Source organism: Ranitomeya variabilis, chromosome 3 (assembly GCF_051348905.1).
Source record: "Ranitomeya variabilis isolate aRanVar5 chromosome 3, aRanVar5.hap1, whole genome shotgun sequence".
Lineage (NCBI taxonomy): Eukaryota > Metazoa > Chordata > Amphibia > Anura > Dendrobatidae > Ranitomeya > Ranitomeya variabilis.
In genome coordinates, this window is record NC_135234.1 from 690,774,283 (window position 1) to 690,790,526 (window position 16,244).

A 16,244-nucleotide genomic window follows, 5' to 3' on the forward strand; every position below is an offset into this window, starting at 1 on the left:
TTAAGAGGGACTCAAGTCTCTTTGAGGTAGTGCAGACTCTCTATCTGCAAGTCCGTTTAAGGCAAGAACTTCTGCGCTGTATTCAAGAACAGTCTCTTCAAAAAGTTCTCCTTCTTGTAAAACCAGTAGGGGGCACCTTTAAGAAGGTGCGAACTATTTACAACACAGTTTGTGAACCATTCACCGTCCATGATTCGGCGTCTTTAAAACAGTGATGAACAAGAAAGCAAAAACCAAAAAGCAAAAACAATAGGGATCCCGGGTAAACAAAGGGATCCCTTTAAGAATAACCCTGGTCGGGTTTAAAGCAGCAAAACATCAGGAAGACAAACAAGTAACTATTTACAGTTGCAGAGTATCGGAGCTTACTCTGGTTCTGGCGGCCTCCACCGGGGCTTTACCTGACAGGTGGCCCTCTGTGACCCAGGCAGGCTTGACTCCAAGGCTACTCCCGGTGCCAGGTACACTCCATGAGATTGGGCCTCCTGCACGACCAGGTCGTGTGCCGCGATGAGTGTCTGCGTGGGTCGGTGGATAATGCTGGCGGCGGAGAGGCTGCTGCAGCTGCTTCCGTGGCAAGCTCCTCCCCCTCGGTTCTGGATACCGCCAGGACGGCTGTACAGCGCTGCATATCCCGGGCCCACCAACTTCTTCCCTTTAGATGCCGGCGATACGTCACCACATCTCCCTGCCTCAGGAGGGACTTGGCGCCGTCTCCACACAGGCAGGGTTCCACCTTGTCCCGGGTGATACGGACTCTCAGGGCCGCTCCGATTTCCTGGACGAAGCCTTTCCCTTCCTGAGGCTGGTAAACAATCACAACGCCCCACTTCGGCAAGGGGCCGTCCAACAGCTCACCTCGCGCTTCCCGTTCCACTTCTCGCTGGAACTCCGCGATTAGGTGGTTCCGATATTCTCCCCAAGGGAAGGGCCCGAGGTCGTGCCCCCCCGGTAATTTGGGGACAGGCGGCGGGGCCACCGGGGCGCCAGTGGTTGCGGTGGTGACTGGGTCAGATGCGGAGGTGAGGCACCCTCCTGTTATGACCCCAATGGCAGAGGGTCTCAGGAATCAATACCAAGTCTGCAAACACTAAAAACCAGCTCATAGGGCAGTGGTAACTGGGCTGACCATATATCTAATCCTAGCACCACAAATAGAAGTAGCCGGGGAACGTGCCTACGTTGGTTCTAGACGTCTCGCGCCAGCCGGAGAACTAACTAACCCTAGAAGGGAAAAGAAAGACCTTTCTTGCCTCCAGAGAAAAGACCCCAAAAGTTGGATACAAGCCCCCAACAAATAATAACGGTGAGGTAAGAGGAAAAGACAAACATAAGAATGAGCTAGGTATTTAGCAAAGAGAGGCCCACTAGCTAATAGCAGAATATAGTAAGATGACTTATATGGTCAGCAAAAACCCTATTAAAATATCCACGCTGGATATTCAAGAACCCCCGAACCGTCTAACGGCCGGGGGGAGAACACCAGCCCCCTAGAGCTTCCAGCAAGGTCAGAAATCACATTTAGTACAAGCTGGACAAAAATAGTAGCAAGCAAGTAACTCAAAAAACAAAGAAGCAAGACTTAGCTTAATTTTGCAAGAGCCAGGACCAGCAGACAGGAGCAACAGAAGGATCTGATTACAACGATGCCAGGCACTGGACTAAGGATCCAGGAAGTTAATATAGCGACACCCCTGGACTAACGACCCAGGTGAGTGCCAAACAGAAAAAAGACCATCCCAGAGTCATACCACTAGTGACCACAAGAGGGAGCCAAAAAGTCTAATTCACAACAGTACCCCCCCCTTAAGGAGGGGTCACCGAACCCTCACCAAGACCACCAGGGCGATCAGGATGAGCAGCGTGAAAGGCACGAACTAAATCGGCCGCATGCACATCAGAGGCAACCACCCAGGAATTATCCTCCTGACCATAGCCCTTCCACTTGACCAGATACTGAAGCCTCCGCCTGGAGAGACGAGAATCCAAGATCTTCTCCACCACGTACTCCAACTCGCCCTCAACCAACACCGGAGCAGGAGGCTCAACAGAAGGAACCACAGGTACAACGTACCGCCGCAACAAAGACCTATGGAACACGTTGTGAATGGCAAACGACACAGGAAGATCCAAGCGAAAGGACACAGGATTAAGGATTTCCAATATCTTGTAAGGACCGATGAAGCGAGGCTTAAATTTAGGAGAGGAGACCTTCATAGGAACAAATCGAGAAGACAACCATACCAAATCCCCAACACGAAGTCGGGGACCCACACCGCGGCGGCGGTTGGCAAAACGCTGAGCCTTCTCTTGTGACAACTTTAAGTTGTCCACCACATGATTCCAGATCTGCTGCAACCTGTCCACCACAGAATCTACCCCAGGACAGTCAGAAGGCTCCACATGTCCCGAGGAAAAACGAGGATGGAAACCAGAGTTGCAGAAAAATGGCGAAACCAATGTAGCGGAACTAGCCCGATTATTAAGGGCAAACTCAGCCAACGGCAAGAAGGTCACCCAATCATCCTGATCCGCAGAAACAAAACACCTCAAATAAGCCTCCAGAGTCTGATTAGTTCGCTCCGTTTGTCCATTAGTCTGAGGATGAAAGGCAGACGAAAACGACAACTCAATGCCCATCCTAGCACAAAAGGATCGCCAGAACCTGGAAACAAACTGGGATCCTCTGTCAGACACAATATTCTCAGGAATGCCGTGTAAACGAACCACATTCTGAAAGAACACAGGAACCAGATCAGAAGAGGAAGGCAGCTTAGGCAAAGGTACCAAATGGACCATCTTAGAAAAGCGATCACATACCACCCAGATGACAGACATGCCCTGAGACACCGGGAGATCTGAAATGAAATCCATGGAAATGTGTGTCCAAGGCCTCTTCGGGACAGGCAAGGGCAAGAGCAACCCGCTGGCACGCGAACAGCAAGGCTTAGCTCGAGCACAAGTCCCACAGGACTGCACAAATGACCGCACATCCCGTGACAAGGAAGGCCACCAAAAGGACCTAGCCACCAGATCTCTGGTGCCAAAAATTCCCGGATGCCCTGCCAACACTGAGGAATGAACCTCGGAAATGACTCTGCTGGTCCACTTATCAGGAACAAACAGTCTGTCAGGTGGACAAGAGTCAGGTCTACCAGCCTGAAATCTCTGCAACACACGTCGCAAATCCGGAGAAATGGCTGACAAGATAACTCCCTCTTTAAGAATACCAACTGGTTCTGCGACTCCCGGAGAGTCAGGCACAAAGCTCCTTGAAAGAGCATCAGCCTTCACATTCTTTGAACCTGGTAAATACGAGACCACAAAGTCAAAACGGGAGAAAAACAATGACCAGCGGGCCTGTCTAGGATTCAGGCGTTTAGCAGACTCGAGATACATCAAATTTTTGTGATCAGTCAAGACCACCACACGATGCTTAGCACCCTCGAGCCAATGACGCCACTCCTCAAATGCCCACTTCATGGCCAACAACTCCCGATTGCCAACATCATAATTCCGCTCAGCAGGCAAAAACTTCCTCGAGAAAAAGGCACAAGGTCTCATCACAGAGCAACCAGGGCCTCTCTGCGACAAAACGGCCCCTGGCCCAATCTCAGAAGCATCCACTTCAACCTGAAAGGGAAGTGAGACATCAGGCTGGCACAAAACAGGCTCCGAAGTAAACCGGCGCTTCAACTCCTGGAAAGCCTCCACGGCTGCAGGAGCCCAGTTAGCAACATCAGAACCTTTCTTGGTCATATCCGTCAAAGGTTTAGCAATGCTAGAAAAATTAGCAATAAAACGACGGTAGAAGTTAGCAAAACCCAAGAACTTCTGAAGACTCTTAACTGACGTGGGTTGTCCAATCATGAATAGCACGGACCTTGACTGGGTCCATCTCCACCGCAGAAGGGGAAAAAATAAACCCCAAAAAGGGAACCTTCTGTACTCCAAAGAGACACTTTGAGCCCTTAACAAATAAAGCATTCTCACGCAAAACCTGAAACACCATCCTGACCTGCTCCACATGCGAGTCCCAGTCATCAGAAAAAACCAGAATATCATCCAGATAAACGATCATAAATTTATCCAGATACTTCCGGAAAATATCATGCATAAAGGACTGAAACACTGAAGGAGCATTAGAGAGCCCAAAAGGCATCACCAAGTACTCAAAATGACCTTCGGGCGTATTAAACGCGGTTTTCCATTCATCTCCTCGCTTAATGCGCACAAGGTTGTACGCACCACGAAGATCTATCTTGGTGAACCACTTGGCACCTTTAATTCGGGCAAACAAGTCTGACAACAGAGGCAAAGGATACTGAAATTTAACAGTGATTTTATTCAAAAGCCGATAGTCAATACAAGGTCTCAAAGATCCGTCCTTCTTGGCCACAAAAAAAAATCCCGCACCAAGAGGGGAAGAGGAAGGACGGATATGCCCCTTCTCCAGAGATTCCTTGACATACGAACGCATTGCGGTATGCTCAGGTACAGACAGATTAAATAGTCTTCCCTTAGGAAATTTGCTACCTGGAATCAAATCTATGGCACAGTCACAGTCCCTATGAGGAGGCAGAACACTGGACCTGGACTCGCTGAACACATCCTGATAATCAGACAAATACTCAGGAACTTCCGAAGGAGTAGAGGAAGCAATAGACACCGGCGGGGAATCACCATGAATACCCTGACAGCCCCAACAGCCCCAACTTGACACAGACATTGCCTTCCAATCCAAGACTGGATTATGAGTCTGTAACCATGGCAAACCCAAAACGACCAAATCATGCATTTTATGCAGAACAAGAAAACGAATCACCTCCCGATGTTCAGGAGTCATGCACATGGTTACCTGTGTCCAAAACTGCGGTTTATTTTCCGCCAATGGCGTAGCATCAATACCCCTCAGAGGGATAGGATTAACCAACGGCTCAAGAACAAAACCACAGCGCTTGGCAAATGAAAGATCCATAAGACTCAGGGCAGCACCTGAATCCACAAACGCCATAACAGGGTAAGAGGACAATGAGCAAATTAAAGTCACAGACAAAATAAATTTAGGTTGCAAATTACCAATGGCGACAGGACTAACAACCCTTGTTAGGCGTTTAGAGCATGCTGATATAACATGTGTAGAATCACCACAGTAAAAACACAACCCATTCTGACGTCTATGATTTTTCCGCTCATTTCTGGTCTGCATTCTATCACATTGCATCAAATCAGGTGTTTGTTTAGACAACACCACCAGAGGATTAGCGGTTTTGCGCTCCCGCAAACGCCGGTCAATTTGAATAGCCAGCGCCATGGAATCATTCAGACTTGTAGGAATGGAGAAACCCACCATCACATTCTTAATGGCTTCAGAAAGGCCATTTCTGAAGTTTGTGGCCAGAGCACACTCATTCCACTGAGTAAGCACGGACCATTTCCGAAATTTTTGGCAATACACTTCAGCTTCATCCTGGCCCTGAGAAATAGCCAGCAAGGCTTTTTCTGCCTGAACCTCAAGATTGGGTTCCTCGTAAAGCAATCCGAGCGCCAGAAAAAACGCATCAATATTTGCCAATGCCGGATCTCCTGGCGCTAGCGAGAAGGCCCAATCCTGAGGGTCGCCCCGTAAAAAAGAGATAACAATTTTAACTTGTTGAACTGAGTCTCCAGATGAACGGGGTCTCAGAGATAGAAACAATTTACAATTATCCCTGAAATTCCTAAACTTAAATCGGTCTCCAGAAAACAGTTCAGGAATAGGTATTTTAGGTTCAGACATAGGACTACTGGTAACAAAATCTTGTATGCTTTGCACACGAGCAGCAAGCTGGTCCACACTTGTAATCAAGGTCTGGACATTCATGTCTGCAGCAAGCTCAAGCCACTCAGAGGTAAAGGGGAGGAAGAGAGGAAAAAAAAAAAAAAATTCAGAATTTCCTTTCATATATATCACACTTCTGCAATGCATTAAACATTCAATGTTCGGCCTGGCATACTGTTATGACCCCAATGGCAGAGGGTCTCAGGAATCAATACCAAGTCTGCAAACACTAAAAACCAGCTCATAGGGCAGTGGTAACTGGGCTGACCATATATCTAATCCTAGCACCACAAATAGAAGTAGCCGGGGAACGTGCGTACGTTGGTTCTAGACGTCTCGCGCCAGCCGGAGAACTAACTAACCCTAGAAGGGAAAAGAAAGACCTTTCTTGCCTCCAGAGAAAAGACCCCAAAAGTTGGATACAAGCCCCCAACAAATAATAACAGTGAGGTAAGAGGAAAAGACAAACATAAGAATGAGCTAGGTATTTAGCAAAGAGAGGCCCACTAGCTAATAGCAGAATATAGTAAGATGACTTATATGGTCAGCAAAAACCCTATTAAAATATCCACGCTGGATATTCAAGAACCCCCGAACCGTCTAACGGCCGGGGGGAGAACACCAGCCCCCTAGAGCTTCCAGCAAGGTCAGAAATCACATTTAGTACAAGCTGGACAAAAATAGTAGCAAAGCAAGTAACTCAAAAAACAAAGAAGCAAGACTTAGCTTAATTTTGCAAGAGCCAGGACCAGCAGACAGGAGCAACAGAAGGATCTGATTACAACGATGCCAGGCACTGGACTAAGGATCCAGGAAGTTAATATAGCGACACCCCTGGACTAACGACCCAGGTGAGTGCCAAACAGAAAAAAGACCATCCCAGGGTCATACCACTAGTGACCACAAGAGGGAGCCAAAAAGTCTAATTCACAACACCCTCCCCGGGAGTCGCGGCACTAAGTACCTTCGCTTGAGGTAACTCCTCCGGCGCCACTCCACTCTCCTGAGGGAGGCGTACGGACTGGGGACCGTTCAGGCATGGGATGCCCCATCGGCAGCTCCCATGGGTTGAAATCCTCCAACGAGGGCATGTCGGAGTAATCCTCCGGTGACGGGGGTCGGTGCGGGGCCATTCTTTTCCACCGGCCTTCTCTGGTCTCCAGTCCCACCTCATCTGAGTCGTAGTTTCGTTTCTTCGGTTTCCGCCCGCCATAGAAGATCAGGAGGCGGGTCTCAGCTGCTGACGGACACCTCCTCAGGACACAGAAATATTTAGACTGGGCGGCCATTGTCTTTCGCGCTCTTCAGTTTGTTTACGCCCACTTCCGTGCCCTTTTTCTTCTCCTGCGCTCCTCCTAGCGCTGCAATGGCAGCAGTTTTGGCGGGAATCGGCAATACACAGTCTTTGCAATAAGTCACAGTTCAAGCACAATTCAGACACAGTTCCAAGGCACACATGACCTGATTCTTCAGGCTTAAGTAGATCCTGTTCGTGACACCAAGTTGGAGCGCCCCCAGATGCAGGGCCGCAGGGTACTCGGTACCGGGCCTCTCTGTCTTGGTCCTGGGGTTGTCACGGTGGCTAGACCCGGTCCGTAACCCTGCTAAGGGGCGTCCAATGAAAGATGTGATGATGGTGCGTGGTGCAAGGTGCGATGAATAACGAGTACACAGGGTTGCAGTCTCTTTACCTCTTTACTGAAGGCTTCAGGATCCGCAATCCAGAGCACTGCTAACAGGGCTGGCTGAGACCGGCCGGTCCGAAGGCACATCCAGAGTTTCCTTTGCAGGTGGAAATCAGTGCCTACCTTCTAGCGCCTGTGTGTTGTAGTACCTCCCTGCTGAGCACCACGGGATAGTCCTCACAACTGTTGTGTCTGTTTCTGATGTTCTTCCTCACAACTATCGTATCTGTTCTGATGTTCTTCTCCGTTCCCCAGATGATTTGGCTAGGACGCACGTATGACGGGTAGGCCTGGAGTTATTCTGGGACCCTAGAGATGCCCCTCTCCCACAACTGCCTCCTATGTCTGCTTAGGTGATTTAGGTGAGACAGCCAACCTATAATTAACTGTCCTGCCGCTGTTTGAAGTAATGCTTGGAGCCCAATACTTCCTCGGCGTTCCGGCCACCGGCTACGCGCCTCAGTAGGATGTTGCCACGATCTTAAGGCACGACTCCTACTGGTTCTATTCTCCTTTGTGCTGTGATCTCGTTTCTCACTTCTCCAAAATAAACCTCGCTTCTTATCCTTTCTTAAGATACCGCCGCAATGAAGTGCAGGCGCGGCTCCGTAACGATCTGTCCTTTTCGCTAGGCCACTGTCAGGATCCCACCCCTGACAGGGATCACCCTGAATCTTCCCAAGCAACCTCTTCTCTCACCAGGTGTTGCCTGGGCAAAACCCAGTCAGCTTCTCTCTAACTTCCTATCCAGCCCCCAGTTTTACCAGATTGTGAGGAGTGGCCTAATACGTAGAACCCTTTGCTCCCCCTGGTGGCCAGAGTGTGAAGTGTAATGTGTGACTGTGATACCTGGTCAGGTGAACTCCTTAAGTGCCATCAGACGTACCATCACTCCCCTTAGCGGCGGAGCAACAGTACTGCAACGACCAGGACTCTGGGGCGCTGCACCCATACTTATGCACCTGTCAAATTTTGTTTGAATGCAGATTGCACATTTTCTGTTAGTACAATAAATCTCATTTCAAGGCAGAAACATTACTGTGTCCAACAGTTATTAGATATATGAAACTGAAATAGCTGTTGCAAAAAAAACTATTTTTTATAAAACATTAAGCTTAAGATTAATAGGGGTGCCCAAACTTTTTCATATAACTGTATGTCTTGAGATTCTATCTCGAATCAGTTGGGATGTTTCTCCCACATATAAAAAGCCACAGGGGCATTTAATGATGTAAATCACATATGAAGAGTTACATATAAAAAAAAATTTTAATTTTGAATTCCTTTCCAGAGAAGGGATGTACAACTTTATCCCCTTTAAGAACGTTATTACATTGGACACAATGTAGACATGGGAAGGTCCCCCTTTTTGTGTTCTGTAGAAACCATTGTTTGTTGGTGGGTAATTTAGGACCTATGTCAGATTTCACCAGAGTGTCCTTTAAATTGGGTGCTTGCTTAAAGCACAGGAGAAACGGTTGTCCAAACTCAGGTACATCGTGGTGGGCAGCAGACAGAAAAGACCAGTTCTTACGTATCGATTTATGGATTATATAGGCAAAAAGGTGGAACGTATGAACAAACGGTATGCCTTTTGTGATGTTCTTTTGTGGTTTTCTAGTGGTGGCCCTGGACTTGTCCAATAGTGAGGGTGGATAACCCCTTTCTAGAAATGTGTTAGTCATTTCATTCAGGCGCTGATCTCTGGTGCTAATGTCCGTTACAATACGTTGTGTTCTATGGTAATGACACTTGGGAATTGACCTTTTAGTAGAGCAGGGGTGGAGACTCTGGAAGTGTAGAAGACTATTGCGGTCATTATTTTTAATGTAGAGGTCTGTGGACCGAACACCACTAGAATCTTTGGTTACCATAGTGTCCAGGAAGTTCATGCGCCAGGGGTCATACCCCATGGTGAATCCAATACCGGGCCAAGACGCATTAAGGAAATCAGGGATCTGAAGTATGGACTCCACGGAGCCCCCCCATATGCAGAAGATGTCATCTATATAATGTTTCCATAAGATGACATTGTCGCAAAATAGATTATTGTTGTAGATGATGCGCTCCTCAAAATTGGCCATGTAGGCATTTGCATAGGGGGGTGCTACGTTGGAGCCCATAGCGGTCCCGCGTATCTGTAGGTAGAATTCATCTTGAAAAAGAAAGAAATTGTAAGTACCAACCTAAGAAGGTTGATACACAGTTGTATTTGGTCCCTATCCATGTGTGTAGTCGTTAATAACCGATACGTAGAGTCCATACCCTCCAAATGAGGAATGGAGGTATAAAGATCTTTAACATCTAATGTTACCAATAAAGCATTTTATGGTATGGTGTCTAATTGTTTAATAGTGTTGAGGAAGGCACATGTGTAGAGAAGAAACTATTTAGATTGTTGGATCAAGGGGGTAAGGATTTTCTCCAGATATATTGCTATTGGTGACAGTATCGAGTCGGCTGATGCTACAATAGGTCTCCCCGGGGTTTTTTCAAGGTTCTTGTGTATTTTTGGGAGGGTATAAAAAAATGGGGTAATGAAGTTGATGTTAGTTAAAAAGTCTTCTGATCAAGGACCCCTAAACTGGAGTATTTGTGAAGAATGATGTCAATTTCATGACGAATTTCATGTGAGGGATCTTTTCTTAGTAGGCAATATATCGAGTTATCAATCAATTATCGCATAATTTCGGTCAAATACAGTGCCTTATCCATAACTACCAGGGCCCCACCCTTATATGACTGATAATAATCGAGTTGTCCTCCTGTAATGACCTCAGGGCATGTCATTCTTCAAACGTGAGGTTGGAAGAATAAAATAGAGTGCCTCTTTCAATGTCATTCCTCAGGGATTGGAATGAGACATGTACGAAATCAACAAAAGTTTTGACTGTATGAGCGGCAGGGGGGGCCGAAAGTAACTCTTATTACGTAAGCCTAAACTCGAGGAGGATAGAAGTTTTGGGTTGGTGGCTATTGAGGAGCTGTCGCTAGGTAGGGGTGTTGTGGAGAAATAAGCCTTAAGTCTAACAAGATGAAAGTACCGTTGGAGGTCCATTTCTAAATCGAAGGTACGGCACCGATAGGAGGGGCAAAACGTAAGGCCCTTCTGTAATAAAGAATATTCAGTAATACTTAAAGTCCTGGATGAAATATTGACTACCACATTGTCCGTACCTTGGACCAAGTGATTCGTCCTTGGTCCTGGTCCCTTCTTATGTTTCTGTGCCCGTCTTGTCTTCTTCTGTAGTTGGGGCGTCTGTATTGGCCTAAAAAAGGACCTGGAATGGAAGAAGATAGTCCCTGTTCTTGGTCGGAGCCCAAGGTGGAGAGGTCCGAGGATGTCTGGTGACTTGCTCGAGTGTTGGTTTGCCTCGAGTTGTCTTGCCTGCCATCTGTACACTCGATTGAATTTATAGTCCTCAGTGTCCCTTGCGAATTTGTTCCGCTTCCTGGTCTGTTGGCAGTGTTTATCGGTTTATCTGCGGTTTTTGATATATTTCTCAATGACCACTGTTTTCGCTGTGTATATACTTTATTTTATTTTTATTTGTGTTAATCCTTATACTACATAATGTTATACCTATTCATTTATTGTTGTAGCTACTGAAGAAGGTTCTATTTGGACCGAAACGTTTTTCGTGTACTGCAATCTTTTCTCAATGCATTTAAGCTGAGTGCTAGGTTTACATTTATTGGTTCTGTTATGACAACCCCACATGGTCTGAGTGGCAAATTCCTTAGTTGGCGTAAAAAGACATAAATCCATGCGACACATTCATTACTGCACTGAGAGTGTCAAAGGTCGTCATCAGCTTATATTCCCAGATCCTTCTGTCTGAGATTTGAAGCTACCTTTTAATACAACTAGTTTCATGTCCATAAATTCAGAGACACTGACCAAGCACTTATGAAACTCGGATACAAAACTCTGATGACACTGGTGGAAAAATCATGTATATCTGAATGAGGCATAATTTTGACTTATTTTTATTTATTTTACTCACTTATATAGCGCCATCATATTCTGCAGCGCTTTACAGAAATCATCATCACTGTCCCCGTTGGAGCTCACAATCTAATTCCCTATGGCCGGCGTCACACTAGAGAGAAATACGGACGAGTGAGAAGCGCAAAAACAACGCATTGCACCAATGTTTCTCTATGGGGCAGCTTCCATCAGCCGTATATTTCTCGGCCGTATTTTACGGGCTGAGAAAATCTCAGCATGCTGCGATTGTCAGCATATTCCTCTAAAAATATGCCAATGCAAGTCTATGGGTGCGAGAAAAATACAGATTACACACGGACCACAAGTCTGATTTGCGAGAAATACGCAAGACTTTTCCAGGTGACAAGAAATGGGCCAAGCCATTATCAGGAAGCTTAGTCATACTAATTAGCTCAAAAACCGCTCCAGACATCCCAGAAGAACGCCTCCACAGAGTCCTGCAGCATGTCTGCATTCATAAATGTCGAGATGCTAATTGTTCTGGTTCAAGAAAGGCCAGAAATTTGGGACCAGAAGGATGCACATTATTCAGACAGGGCCAGAAAAGAGGCGGCATGGAGGAGGATCTGTGGGCTACTTTTTGGTGATTTTGCGGACCGTCCACGTGACGGTGGCAGCAACAAATTAGTGAGTTCTCTAATGTATTAAAAATCATTTTAACTGCACAAAATAACACGTTTTCACACTAACCCCTTAAATCCTATTGTTTTTTTTTTCTCATTATGAGTAATATAGTTTATGTTTATAAATTACACGTTACTAGGCGACATGACTATGTAAATTGTCCTTTTCACGGGCTTCCTGGGATGATATACTTTTGGTCTAGTCTCCTTGGCTGCATTGGAAGACCCTGGTCCAGATCCAGTCATGCCCCCCTTGGTGGCATCTTCACAGTAGGATGCTTCTTCCGGTTCAAGGAACAAGAACGTTCATGTGGTTACCTTTATACTTCAAATGTTTTGGCACCAACTATGGGTCTGAATTATTTACCTGCCTGTGTTGGATCTTTTCCCTTCTGCCTTCCATGATTGGTGACACTGTTGCCTAACGGCTGTGTATTTCCGGATATTCACCTGGATTTTACTTGTTGGCCCACTCATTAGGCTTTGGAGGTCCTTTTTCTATGAACATTTCCTTGGACTATATACTTAAATTCGGTCCTGGGGGAGTTTCAGGTCATTTGGGGGAGTTTTGGGGGTTTATTCCTTATTTTTGAATCCCATGCTTTTGTGCCGCCTTTTTCAATAAATTGCATGTTGACTGTTATTTTCAGACGACATTAATAAGTTACGTTTAGTTCTTGCTTATTTCCATCTAGGTGTCCTTTTGAGCTTTTTGCAGCTCATGTATATTTATCATTGATACATATTCTTTAGTAAAGGAAGATTCTCGGATTTTCATCATTGTGCATGTCCTTACCTAATAACTTTCTTTCACAGCATTTTTAACTTTTGATTGATTTTTCTCTTTTTTTATACAATTTTACATATTTTTCATGTATATTTTTTCCTTTATTTTCATTCTGCACACTCTCTTACCATGTCTCTTCATCCAACAGCCTGCCCCTTTGTATTACAGCTCTTGACTGCTTAATTTTGTTAGTACTCCCCCTCCCCCTTAGCCCCAGGCTTGTTATTCCAGCCCTCAGCTGGTTAAACTCCACTTCTTGCTCCCTGGAGCTGCCTATGTGCTTCTCTCCTGTTTTCTTCCCTCACGCCTGTGAGGTGAACTACTCACGCAGGCGCACTGGGTCAGTATGGGCAGACCTGCCCTCACTGTACTCATTAGTCACTTCCGGTTCCTGCCCGCTGGTGTGCTCCAGTCACACACTGACCAGGAACTGAACAAGGTATTTAAGACCTTCATTAACTTGGTTCCCTCACCTTCCCTGATATAGACGTGCTTTCCTGCTTTGCACCTGGATACGGTGGGGCACTGCCTCCCTTCCCCCACTAGCTGCCTGTCATTACCGGCGTTGTCTCTCCGTGCATTTTTCCAGCTCCAGCCTGGTTGGGCATATCTTCACACCATTTCCAGGGTTCCCTTGTCTCACTTGTGGCCATTACTGCGCCATTTTCGGTCTGTGTCTGTGCTATGTGTTCCTCATTTGACCTTTTGCATAGGGACAGTTTACCTGTTATTTCTCCAGGTTGCCACTTCCTTCCTTTTTCGGGGGGCTTCCATCACGTTAGCTGGCTTGTGGTGGTCACTGCTTACGTGACCTTTATAGTCTGGTCTCCAGTGTTGGCGTCCAGTAACACAGGACACCTGGGGGTAGATGCTCTTACTGAGACTCCGTTATGCTCGCTATATTTATGTGCCACATGGTTTGGGGGCTTTTTTGATCGTTGATATTGTATACCATTCATATCTCCATATCGTGCTTGTGGGGCAGGCGTGCTTGTTTTAGGCATGTTTTAAGTCTTCAGTGTTAATAAAGTCTTGCCTTTTATTTATACAATTGTGGTGCGCATTCTCTTCGGTGGCGCTTTTTTTCTCGTTGTAAACTTGTCCAATATGCGCAATGTCCTTATACATTATTATTGTGTGACATTGCAGTGGAAGATGTTCTGAGACGCTGGCGCGGCATCCGCGACCAATACAGGCGGGAACGTAAGCAGCGGGCGAGCAGTGGGGATACAGCACCGACCGAGCACAAATACATCTATTTCGACTGCCTGGCAATTCTGGTTCCCATCATGGATCTCAGACCGTAAGTACATACATCACACCACATTACACATATGCTATTTAAGGTCATATCTACAACCCTTTTTTTTTTTTTTTATTTAAATTTCATAACAGATCTCAGTCCAACCTCACTGAGAGGGAGACAGGGTCAGATTCAGAGGCCATTGTTGACCCCGTTGGGGAAGGTGAAAAGGTGGCTGGCCCATCTTCTCAGCCTTACAGAAGAATCCCCCAAGCTCCACCTGCACTAGCACCAGTAGCTGCAGCAGGACCAGCACCAGTAGCTGCAGCAGGACCAGCACCAGTAGCTGCAACAGGACCTAGACCAGCAGCTGCACCAGGACCTAGACCAGCAGCTGCACCAGCACCCGGCAGCCTTGATGAACCAGGCAACAGCAGCAGCCCTACAGTTCGTCTTGAGGGCTCCCCCCAGCCTGCTGTCATATTCCGCCGTAGGCGACGAAGGCGAGAGATCTCTGCCTCTATTACAAGGAGGCATGTTGACATGGTGGTGCTGAATTACCTGTCCAGGATTGCCGAGGGTGAGGAGGCATATTGCCGCAGTCTGGCCCCGTACCTCCGTCCCCTACCCCGTGAGGTGAGGCTACGTGTGCGAGGATCTATTCAGATCCTCATTGATGCATGCACACCCCCCAATAGCCCATATGAGTTATTTGAGTTCTTGGAGAGGTGGCAGCTGTCACCCCGTAACCTGCTCCAACTTAACCCCAACCCTGAAGTGAATGGGCATTATGGATCTGAGGCACCTCCTCCACGAGTTTTAAACCAAAGAACGGAGTATAAATAACCTAATATGCAAATATGGTTCAAGTACACTAGACCTTATACCTTAAAAAAAAAAAAAAAACTGCTTGAACACTAGAATCAATCATAAAAGCATGATACAAAAAATCAAATTCATAATAAACACAACTTTATTAAGGACACCAATCAAAAATACACTAGACATGATAAAACATATATGACAAATAATATAAAAACAAGGGGAGCAGGGCATCACATATAATATAAACATGATCTATGATAGGATAAGGAGAATATCATAGCCAAAAATAAAGTATTATTAATAAAGTGCTAGGTGTATAATAAATCCAGATGTTGCTGGAAAAAGGTATATATAAAAAAATGAATAAATAGAAAGGTGCTCCAGTATATGTGTGTGTGTGTGTGTGTATGTATATGTATCTGTGTGTGTATGTGTATATATATATATATATATATATATATATATATATATATATATATATATATATGTTTATAGGTACCGCAAAGTGCAAATGATCTATAACTTTCTCCATAAGGCTAATTTCACACTAGCGCTGTGTGACGTGCGTCGTTTTGGAGAAAAAACACATCCTGCAAAGTTGCCCGCAGGATGCGGTTTTTTTCTCCATACACTTGTATTAGCGACGGATTGCTACACGTCGCATCCGTCGTGCGACGATACGTCGTGTTTTGGCGGACCATCAAAAAAAAGTTCCATGTTACTTTCTTTTTTTGTGCGTCGGCCATTTTCGACCGCGCATGCGTGGCCGAAACTCCGCCCCCTCCTCCCCGGACATTACAATGGGGCAGCGGATACGTTGAAAAACTGCATCCGCTGCACCCACTGTGCATTTATTTCACAACGTACGTCGGGCCGACGCTAGTGTGAAAGTAGCCTAAGAGGTAAAAATGAGGTAAATATACTAACCAGGATTTATCCTATATGTGGTGCCGCCGCTACCCTTCACTCCAACGCGCGTTTCACACGTCGCTTCATCAGAGTGAGGGAAGTGACTCCTTGACGAAGCAATGTGTGAAACGCGCGTTGGAGTGGGGGGTAGCGGCGTCACCACATATAGGATGAATCCTGGTTAGTATATTTACCTCATTTTTACCTCTTATGGAGAAAGTTATAGATCATTTGCACTTTGGCACTTTGCGATACCTGTAAAGACATATACTGCGTTATATTTACTGAGCACCTTTCTATTTATTTATTTTTTATATATACCTTTTTCCAGCACCATCT

General features: G+C 46.0%; 1 long non-coding RNA gene across 2 annotated transcripts; it reads left to right on the forward strand.

Annotated features, from left to right (window-relative positions):
• Window positions 1–13,284: 13,284 nt before the first annotated feature.
• On the forward strand, window positions 13,285–15,061 carry LOC143817042 (uncharacterized). Of its 2 annotated transcripts, none has more exons than XR_013224050.1 (3): window positions 13,285–13,367; window positions 14,078–14,231; window positions 14,324–15,061. It is a non-coding gene; the product is annotated as an uncharacterized LOC143817042 (long non-coding RNA). The 2 variants fall into 2 exon arrangements; XR_013224051.1 differs by having other exon boundaries at window positions 13,365–13,597.
• Window positions 15,062–16,244: the final 1,183 nt, after the last annotated feature.